This window comes from Arachis hypogaea, chromosome 19 (genome assembly GCF_003086295.3).
Source record: "Arachis hypogaea cultivar Tifrunner chromosome 19, arahy.Tifrunner.gnm2.J5K5, whole genome shotgun sequence".
In the NCBI taxonomy this organism is placed as follows: domain Eukaryota; kingdom Viridiplantae; phylum Streptophyta; class Magnoliopsida; order Fabales; family Fabaceae; genus Arachis; species Arachis hypogaea.
Genome location: NC_092054.1, coordinates 39,496,831 through 39,508,175, shown reverse-complemented (window position 1 = coordinate 39,508,175; position 11,345 = coordinate 39,496,831). Strand labels below are relative to the sequence as shown.

Below are 11,345 nucleotides of genomic sequence, written 5' to 3'. Positions count from 1 at the left end.
TGACAATTTTTAAAACTCTAAATTAACGTAAATCTTTATAGTAATATTAATATGTAACAATCGAAAGTACAATTAACGTAAATTTTTTTAAAACTCTAAATTTCTTTAAAAGAATGTATGTAGCTGTAATTTTTTTTAAAAAATCAACAAAATTTTAAAAATAATGCTAAAAAGAATTAATAATTTTTTAAAAAATAGTGTTAAAATTTAAAAAATAACAACCTAAATAAAATAATTTAAAATTTAAAAAATAATAACCTAAGTAAAATAATCCAAACAAATAAAATAATTTAAAATTTGAAAATAATAACCTAAACAAATAATAATTTATAATTTATAAATATAAATCGAAAATTTTTTAGTGACGACACCTAAACAAATAAACTCTCAGATTCAACGTATAAACGCCACGTCAGCATATAAGTTCCTTGTATTACTATAAAAATAAAAATAAAAATTTATTAGAATAATTGACCATTTGTATCCATGATAGTTCAGAACGCTGACAAATGTACCCATCGTAGAAGGAAACTGACTTTGTAACCATGAGAGATGGGCTCCGTGTGACAAAAATAGCCTGGCTTGGGTTGGCACCTGCTTCGGGTTTGTATAGTCCTACATGGCAATCCGAACCTCCCAAAGCCCAATCCACGTGGAATTTAACATTAAACAATTAAACATTGAAGGAAAATTCGCGGGACTTTGCTGATGCCCTAGCAGAGAACGTCCTTTTGTTTCCAAGCCGGAGAAGACGCCGGGAACACTCCCAAACCATCACCCTGAAGCTACGGCTTTCAACGTTGTCATTCCAAAGTCGGAAAAGGCATTGGGAGCAGTACAGAGCCATCAAAACGAGAACGTGGAAGAGAAACTTGCAAGGAATAGGCAGCAGAGCTCGAACCCTGGGATTTCGTCGCCGACGGTGTAGAGGTCACCCCCTTTGGTCGGCAGAGAGCTGAGGTATGTCATTGCCAGTGTTAATTTATTTCAAATTTGAATGAGACTAGTTAGACAGATTACATTACCATATGAAATCGTGGCTGAGAATTGCTAAATTAGTTGATTAATTGATTTAGGGTTTGTGTTAGGTGCTGAAGTAGTTGATTTATGGTTTGTGTTAGGTGTAGTAACATGCATTGTTTTCTTAGAATGTGTTGGTTTATTTCAGTTTCAGGAATGGCCACCATCCATATAACACTGTGTATTAATCATAGAGGACGGTTTGAGAGAGGGCCGTGTGGGAAGCTTAGTTACGTTGGTGGTGAAGTCACAGAGATAGAGAGGGTTAATGTTGATACCTTGAATGGTTTTTTCGTTTCTGATTTGGTGAAGGACATAGGATATACATCTGTTTCTAATTTTTTCTGGCTGGAACCTGGGAAAGGGTTTGATGATGGGTTGAGGGACCTCAAGGTTGACATGGATATAGTTAGGATGTATGAGGCAACTGTGAAGAACAGTAACAGAATAAATGTATATACAGAGCATCCGGTGGATGAGCCCGTGTTAGTTGAGGAGAACAACATGACTCCATCAAAGATGAGAGTAAAGCGTTGAGCTAAAAGGGTTCCAACTCCGAAAAAGAGTCCAAAAAGAAGGTTGATAGTAGTGGAAGATGAGGATGATGCTGAAATTGTAAGTAATCTGCAAGTTGGGATGGATGACCAAAAAAGGAGTGAGGCCCAGAGCAGGGAAGAGGCCTATGAGGCACATACACAGGCTGGTTTGGAGGCCTAAAAAGAGGACAATATCACTATGGCCCAGGAGACAGCAGACCCACAACTTTCAGTTTCTGTTGAGGCAGGACAGGTTTCTCAGCCTCCCCCAACACCTGGCATACCAGATAAACAACCATCAAGTCAGTCCCAACCTTCCCAGCCACCTATTGAACAAGATCAGTAACCAACACACACTGTTTGTTCAGACTCAGTCCCTTCTTCTGAACCCAATGTCTCTGCACCTCTTGAACCAGAACAACTAACCCAATACACCCCACATCCATATGAGAATCTACTCTCACAATCAATCCCTCAGACAGTCCCACCCTCTGACACCAATAGAACTCCCCAAAATGATCAGAGCAATCCTTCAGAGGAGGTTCAGGGAAGGCCAAAGGTGAATAAAAGGAGATCAACTAAGAGGCCCCCTACAGGCCAGTCTTTCATTCCAAACCCCGATCCAGACAAGCCTCCAACCTTCTACGTCCCCGTTGATGATGATGATTTCTCTGATGAAAATCCTGGTCATCATTGCTATGAATCATAGGAATTGCATAGCATAGCAAGTGACGATGATACTGAACAGACTCCAGTTTTTCCTCAGAGCAATGCTGATGCTCCAGTTAACCAGGTTCGGTTGGAGGTTGGGATGGAGTTTGAAACTCTAAGCCACTTTAGGAAGGCTGTCAGAAAGTTTAATATCAATATTGGAAGGAGCATATTCTTTGCTCGTTGTGATTCTACAAGATCGAAGGCTATATGCTATGATGAGGACTGTCCTTGGCAAATATACTGTGCCAAGAGAACATTTCCAGCAAGTTTTCAGGTAAAGACATTTGTAAATGAACATACATGTAGTAGGGACAATCGCTGTAAGTCAGCAGATGGAAAGTGGGTCATAGATGAGTTGGAGGAGAGGATACGAGTGTAGCCAAATTTGACAGTTAGAGAGGCTGACCAATACTTCAGAAGCAAGTATGATGTACTAATCAATGAAAGAAAAATTTATAGATCTATGAAGAAAGCAAAAGAGTGGATTGAAGGTTCTGAGATTGCACAATATGCACGACTTCGTGATTATGGTAACCAGATACTGAAGACTAATCCAGGTTCGACAGTAAGGATCCAAACGAATCCCATGCCTGACTCAAATCCAGTTTTTCTGAGGATCTATGTTTGCTTTGAAGCGTGCAAGAAGGGGTTTGTGGGAGGATGTCGACCTTTTATAGGGTTGGATGGGACATTCATAAGAGGATACTATGGGGGGCAGTTGCTGACTGCAATAGGACAGGACGCAAATAATCATATCTATCCTATTGCCTATGCAGTTGTTGAATCTGAGAACAAAGACAGTTGGAAGTGGTTTTTGGAGATACTCAAGGAGGATGTGGGAGATTTTCAAGCTAATGGGTTTAACTTCATGTCAGATATGCAGAAGGTACTTGTGCATATTTACTTATAATCATGTATGGCTGATTCATGTGTTTAGTGACTTTGATGTTTTCTCCTAATATATGTATAATAATGTATGGCTGATTATTTGTTTTGTGTCTTGTTTAGGTATGTTTTAGAAGTTAATTGGAATCTCATTGCTTAATCATTAGTAGATTAATACTGAATTCTGTTTCGGAATTTAACATTGATGTGTTTGGATTGTTGGATTAGCTAAATAGTCAATGAGACTTGTGAGTTATTATTGGAATCTGGTTTAGTTTTAGTTATGTATGGTTTGTGCTGAGACTGTTACTGGGAATTTGGAATCTGGTTTAGGATGATAAACAACTCTGTTTTGTTTTGAGACTGATATTGGAATGCTGGGAAATTGTCTAGCTAAATACTTAAATTTGTTTCTGGTTTGTTTGAAATCTGAGATGTGTTTACTTAAATGAATTACTATAGGGACTAATCCCAGCCATACAAGAGATTTACCTAAATGCCAACCACAGATTCTGTGCAATGCATATATGGCAAAACTTTCGCAAGAAATGGAGTGACTTACAGCTGAAAATGTGCATGTGGTCTTGTGCCAAGGCAACCACAACACAAGACTTCAATGCTGCCATGGAGAGACTGAAAAGCATCAATGCTGGGGCTTGGGAGTACCTGCATAAGATTAGTCCTAAACAATGGAGCAGAGCTCATTTTAGTGAATACCCTAAGTTGGACAACTACACCAACAACAACTGCGAGGTGTTTAATGCCAAAGTTAAGAAGATGAGGGGTAAGCCAATAATTACAATGTTGGAGGAAGTCAGGTGCTACGTAATGAGGATTATGGCTAGAAACAAAAAAGATTTGGTTGGGTACAACGGAAGACTAGCACCAACCCAACAGAGCAGATTAGAGAGGAAAAAGCGAGAGAGCAACAAATGGATGCCTCTGCCTACTGGAGATGACGCAGGGAATGTGTATGAGGTGCATTGCTTGCCAACGAAGGTAAGTGTGGATCTTGGCAAAGATACATGCAGCTGTCAACTATGGCAAATCACAGGTTTACCATGTAGACATGCCTATGCTGCTTTGGCTTACCAGAACAGAAGGCCAGAAGAATATGCCCACAACTGGCTCACCATGGGTGCATACAATGCAGCCTATCAGATTTCTATGCGTCCAGTTCCAAGCCAAGAGTACTGGGAGCACGATGTTGATACCCTCCCCATTCTGCCACCACGGTATAGAAAACCAATTGGTCGACCTACACTCAAGAGAGACAAGAGAAATGATGGCCCTAAGGAGAATAGTGACCCTCATAGAACAACGAGGAGGATTGGGACTATTATCTGCAAGTATTGCCTCCAGGTATGTTAAACCAATTATAGTTGAAATTTTGTCATGTTCTATAGTTATTGATAAATGTGATTTTTAGTTCAAATTATGACTAATACGTTTATCATTAGGCTGGTCACAATAAGAGAAGTTGTAAAAAGCGTAAGGAAGCTGCAGGTGAAGGGAGTTCTGCCCCACAAGCACCAGCAGATGATGAGGATGAGGATTTACTGGCTGAAATGTACTATGAGGAGACATTAGAATCTGCACAGGCTGAACAGGAGGCCATTGAAGAAGGAAACGAATCTGCAAGAACAAACACTCAACAAGTAAGTGCATTGTTTTAATCATTTAACTAAGCTGCCTAGCAAACCTTGTGTGATAATAACTGAGTTGTTCTATGGTTTGCAGCAGCCTCACCAAATGCCTCCCCCACCAACTGCACAGCCACAGCCACAACCAACCAATGCAACAACCAGAAAACAGGTTAAAAGGAGAAGTGTTAAACGCCCGCCTCCGACCGGACAAAGACAGCAGCCAAGTACACCAGCTGCCAACCAGCCAGCAACAACTCCCTCCACACACAACTCTCAAACTACACCACATCCACTGCAAGGTGCTAGTACAGGAACAAGCACCCGGTTCATGCAGTTCATGCCCACACTTGGAGTTGTGACTCCAACAGCTATAGGTTCAGGCACATCTGATAGAAGGAGAGGTCAAGGTAGAGGTCGAGGCAGGATACGGGGATCAAGCAGAGGAAAAAATGGTTTATCAAGCGGGAGCAGTAACTCGACCCCAATATCATAGACTAATACTGCAAAATTTGGAATCTGGCTTTTTGTTGTTAGGTTACACTTGTGAGATACATAACTCTAGTGTTTTCTGATGCATTTTCATCCTATTGCTTAGTTCTGACTTAGTAAGGCTTTTTTTGAGGGTGTAAATTCAGTGGCCAGTACTTGACTTTTTTGTCTAATATCAGAATGTTTGGAACCTCCAGCATCCATATATATATAATGAACAATTTACTTCTTAAAGCAATTATATACTTGCCTTCTTTTGCCTCTTTTTGATATCACTATTGTTATTATTACAACACTTTCGTCATCCAATTTGTTCCTTACTCATATATTGAAAAGCAAAATTATTAGGTTGCTAATTTCCAGCTTACTGTTTGATCCTTAATGTTATCAGAGTCATTTTAGATTGCAGCAACAAGTTCAAACATTGTGTATCTACATCAATGTATCACATGAAAAGTAAACCAGTATAAATTAGGAACAATCCATATTATGCCAATATCATTCAAAAATTTTAACTATGACAGAACAAAGACCTCTCTTTTTACAAGTCTTATAATTTCATAACCAAATACAACTCACAAAACAGACAAAATGCTACCCCAGTGCAACAGTAATAATCATCACTCTAATTCCCCTAATTTCACCCCTAATTTCAACCCTAAATTTGTCTATCTTCTTAGCCATAATTGAGGATGCTTGCAGATTTTCCCCCTTGAATTCAGAGTCAATCCATCATCAGGCGTTGCATAACAATGCTCGAACTTCCTCTTGGCTAAACATCTTGCCACGCCCTCCCATCCTTGTTCGAGTTCATCCACCAAAACAAAGTATCTGCAATCTCTTGTCTGAGAGAAAAAAAAAACCAAATTTGTCAACTAAAACTCAGAAATCATTATCTAACCTCAACAACAACAGCAGCTGTCCCTTACCGCCCATAGAAGACATCTGATGAACCATCTGTTAGGGTTCGTAATTTCCATCTGAGTTAAATCTGTGTGATGACATCGCTGGGTTCTGAGATCACTCTAGGTTATGGTTCGAATTGCAACAAAATTTTAGATTTGGGGTTATGGTTCGAATTGGGGAAGAGAGCTTTCTAGGGTTTTCATTTCAACCATTACCTACATATACAACGTTCAGATCCACGTGGATTGGGCTTTGGGAGGTTTGGATTGCCATGTAGGACTATACAAACCCGAAGCAGGTGCCAACCCAAGCCAGGCTATTTTTGTCACACGGAGCCAATCTCTCATGGTTACAAAGTCAGTTTCCTTCTACGATGGGTACATTTGTCAGCGTTCTGAACTATCATGGGTACAAATGGTCAATTATTCAAATTTATTATTATTGGTGATCTATAAAAGGACGATGTATCTGGGTTAGTAAAAGACTAAAAGGAGCATATCTTCCGAAATCCCAGGAATGTGCAAGGTTCGAACCTTCTCAGGTTCATTTTTTGAATTCAGAAAAAAAAGGTGCAACGTGGATATGCATTTCCTACTAGGGTGTTCAAATTCAAACCGATCTAAATTAAACTGCTCATTCAATCCAATTTAAATCGAAAATCGATTAAAACCGCACTAATTCGGATTTGATTGGATCTTATTTTTTGCAAACCGCTGGATCGGATCGGATTTCGGATCTACTTTTCACAACTGATTCAATCCAATCCAAACCGCACAATGTGTTATAATATTATTATTTTATTATTATCTTTATAATTATACTTATAACATATTCAATTTGTTATACATTTTTATATTTTTCATGTATTATTATTATTTAATAGATGTTTTATGTTCAAAATGTGATTTATTTATTTATTTTAACTAACCTATAATTTTATTTCTATTGTTATGTTATCGTTGGTTTTTTAAAATATTGTTAAGACTTGTTATGTCATTGTTGATTATTTGAAATTTGATGATGAAACTTATTATATATATTTAATTTTTTTAATTTACAAAACCCCAAATCCAGTCCAATCCAAACCGCTCGAAATTAGATCAGATCGGATCGAATTTTTTTAAAAAGATCATCCAATCCAAATCGCACCGCAAGTAACATAATGTTCGAATCAGATGAGTTTTTGACTCAAAACCGATCCAAACCGCACCGTGAACACTCTATTTCCTACTGGTTAACGGGTTTTTTTGTTAACTATGCATTTGCTGTCCTTAGGTTACATCTTAAAAAAAAAAAAAAAGAAAGAAACCCTAAATCACCCTTGGCTACTGCTGCTGCCTACCTTCCTCTTCTCTCCTTCCTCCTCCGTCTCTGTCTTCCAACACCGCAAGAGTGGTCGCCGCCGGCATCATTGGTCTGTTTTCCATCTCTCTTCCTGTGCTGCTAATCGGTTCGACTCCTGCGTCGTCGTCCGCTTCTCTGCCTGCCCGCGTCGTTGCCACCAGCATCTCTGTCATCCGCGTCTCTATTCGCCTCTCTGCTCTCCTCTCCGGCCATGTCTCTGCTCGCCTCTTTGCCCCGACTCTGCCCACCCTCTCTCGTCCTTTGCTGCCCTCTTCACGACGACGCTCTTCCTTTCTTGGAGCAGGCAGTTCGCAGACTTCCTTCCCTGTCTTGCAGTTGGTTGCTCTCGCTAGAGAAGAGCAGATACGGGTTTGATCCTTTTGTGTGCAGGGTTCCATCCAGAAAGAAGAGAAGAAGAATGGAGGGTGCGAAACGGTTACAAGGAAACTCATTATCACTTTTCAGTGAAGGCATCGGCTTTGTTTTGTTGCGTTGGTCCACTCTTCGTGACGCCGTCGAGAACCAGTGGGGTGGCCCTGACTCCCGCCTCAAGGCCGATAACCTCGCCACCGATATCCTCTCCTGGTTCACTCAATCCAGAGGTTGCTCGCTATTACACTGCTTCAATTATTGTTATTTTGTTTTAGATCCTTAATTTTTTTATTTTTTGAATGATTCGCAGAGCCGCTTGATATTGATGACTTGGAGGTTAAACTCGATGATGGCATGTTTTCGCTCAATGTTAGAGGTTGACTATGGCAGCATTAAAGAGGTGCATCTTTCTTTTTTGTATTGGATTAATACATATTATTTGTTGTTGAATTTTGCTCATGTTGCTTGTTTGCAATAATTAAGGGTTAAATGTAGTTGTTATTGTTAGTTTACCATAGTGTTTGAAAGTAAAGTTATCTAATTTGTTAAGCCCAATGGAAGTGGGTTGAATGTTAGTTGAACTTTAACTACAAGGTTGAGGGTTTGAATCTTAGGAAACTCTCTTTGGAGAGGGTTGAATTTTTTTACCACCTCGATCACAACATCAGTCTTCCCTGTCTTTTTATTCATAGTTGGAAACTGAAAACTTAATATTTGGCCATCATAGGCATAATTAATGGTACTCTATTTAGTCTTTAGTTTTTGGAATGAACATATCATTAGTCACCAATTTTCATGTACATGTCATATGTTTCTATTTTGTATTTTAAAATCTTGATATACCTTTTGTTTTGTATGTATTTTTATTCGAAAAGAAGCAGTTAAGTAGGGCTCTGGTGTCCATATCCATTTGCAGCATAGATTAAACTTAATGTGAACTGTGTCCTAAGGTCTTTTCTTCAAACTTAAAAGAAATTAAAGCTGTGTATGCCACTGCTAATGACTCCTTTGTGATGTATCTGTGTATTTGCAGTGTTTATTTGTGATTCTCATTTTTTCCATGTTCATGTTACTATTACGAACTAATGTAGGTAGCTAAAAATCTAATGGATATGCATGAGGAATGCTTAGAAGGAAACTTTGTGACCATTGAGCGTTATAGGCAGGCCATTGTTAACCAAGCTGCGCATCCTCGTGCAGTGCCACAGGTAAATGACAGCATAATATTTTGGAATGAGTATGAACCTTGTGTTATATTGCTATTCTATAAATTTGCATTTACACTTGTGTATATGGTTGATTGAGGCTTTTCCTTGTCCTATATGACTGGATATTTTTAGGAGGGAGCAACGTTAAAGTATATTATTTGATGGGAATGTGATGCATGAGTTTGCTTTGCCCATACTATATTTAGGTCATATTATAGGAGGAGAAACATTAATATTTTAATTCTATAACTTCTAATTTCTAAATGAGCTTAAATGTTCAAACATGATTCATAATAGCGCATCATGGTGTCATTTTGGTTCATGTACTCAACCCCACATATAATGAAAAAAGTGTTTTGTTGGCTGACACGTGAACATTTTCTCTTGTTTACATCTTTGCTAAGATACAACTGGAAGCTCATCCACATTACTTGAATTTTGAAGTAGTAGTAGTAGTTTTTTTTTTATGATTTTTTTTTTTTTTGAAATAGATTGTGAATGATAAGGATGATGATGAGGATGAGGAAGATGATGATGTCCAAGGTGGTCAAAATGGTGAAAGCAGTGCTAGGCAAGCTACTTCTTCAAACATGGATGTGGACATTCCAAAATCTGAATCAAACATGAGTTCAGGTAACATGCGGATTGATGATGAGCCTCTCAAAAAGGATGCAGGTGAAGCAGAGGATGGATGGGTTGTAGTTTCAAAGAAAAAAAATAAGGTTAGAAAAAATTAGATGAAGAATAGTTCAAATTTTCCTTTAGGATGGTGCAATCTTCCTCTGGTTTCTATTGGTTTTTGTTGTATTGCACCTTTTACCTCAAAGCGTGTTACTTTGTAATTAATTTTTGTTTGCTTATTTAAAGGAATCGATCGGCTGAGCCTGAGGTCTTTAAAAATAGTAAAATACTGAGAAGCACATCTCATATTTAGGATTTTAACAGTCCAACGTTAACATTCCTAATATTATGTATTGTATCCTTTAGTTTTCGCGACCTTTATGCAAAATATGAAAGTTCATTTCGAATACTTACATTGAAAGCCTTGAATTATGTGTTATCCTCGCTTCTATTTTCCGAGCACTTTCTTCAATGCATTGACTGAATTATTTTTTTCTTGCTCCTACATGAGTAGTAGTATCCTGTACTCCCCTGAATTTTTACCGCATCTAAGTATTAGAAACCAAGTATTTGACTATTTGCAAGAAGTGAATAATGCATAATGGATTTATTACCTTTGGAGCATGTTGGACTTCTCGAGTTTCTAATTTTAGGAAATAAACTGAGGCATCGATCTGTTTTTATTGTGCGGAGTAACTTAAGAAAATTTTGAAATTGGAGATTGTTCTTGAAATAATTTGGAATCCAAATCTTGGTGATATGAAAGGCTAGTTTGAAGAAAGTCCTTAGGATCTTATTGCGAACTGCAATTAGGTACCTTAATAGATTTATTTGAGTTTATCGCCACAAACCAAGAAAAAAAATGGTAACATAACGGTATAGAAGAAAAAAGAATTTACTCAATATTCTGAAAATTGGTTCAAACCGAATTAAAAATTGGCCGATTTTAAAATTTCATCAAAACTGCACGTTGGTCTGCAGAGCCACAAAAAAAGGAAAACGAAGTGGAGGGGGAGGTAGGAGAATTAGAAAACAGAAGAATTCTATTATCTTCTTTTTTCCCCTCTCAGGCGCTCATCTTCTTTCCCGCACCACCGCCGGATACCATGCCCATGGTAACTGACACAACTTTGTGCCGCTTTTTTGTTCTTGTTTCATTGCTTGTAACTTTTTTTATTTTCTTCTGTTCTTCAATTACAACCATGCATCCTCAGTCTCTCACAACTAGGGCTGGAAGTGAGTCGAGTTAGACCAAGCTCAAACTTGACTCACGAAAATTGAGTTTGACTTACCAATTGAACTTATTTCTTAAATTCAAGCTCGACTCATCGAAAGTTCACAACTAGCTCAAGTAATAGGAACATAATCTATAATTCTATATCAATAAATTATAACTTGCATATTTTAAAAAATATTTAAAAAAATCAATTTTATATATTGTCTATCTATCAATAAATTATAAATTTTTTATTTATATTTTACATCAAAATTATATATAAAAAATAAATATAAAATTTTAAATAATTAAGATTAATATATATATAATTATATATTACTATTTCATATGTATATATATAATATTAAAAGTATAAATTATATATATA

The 11,345-nt window shown here is 37.6% G+C and overlaps 1 pseudogene; it reads left to right on the top strand.

The window, feature by feature from the left end:
* Positions 1–7,482: 7,482 nt before the first annotated feature.
* Positions 7,483–10,154, top strand: LOC112777363 (uncharacterized; annotated as a pseudogene).
* Positions 10,155–11,345: the final 1,191 nt, after the last annotated feature.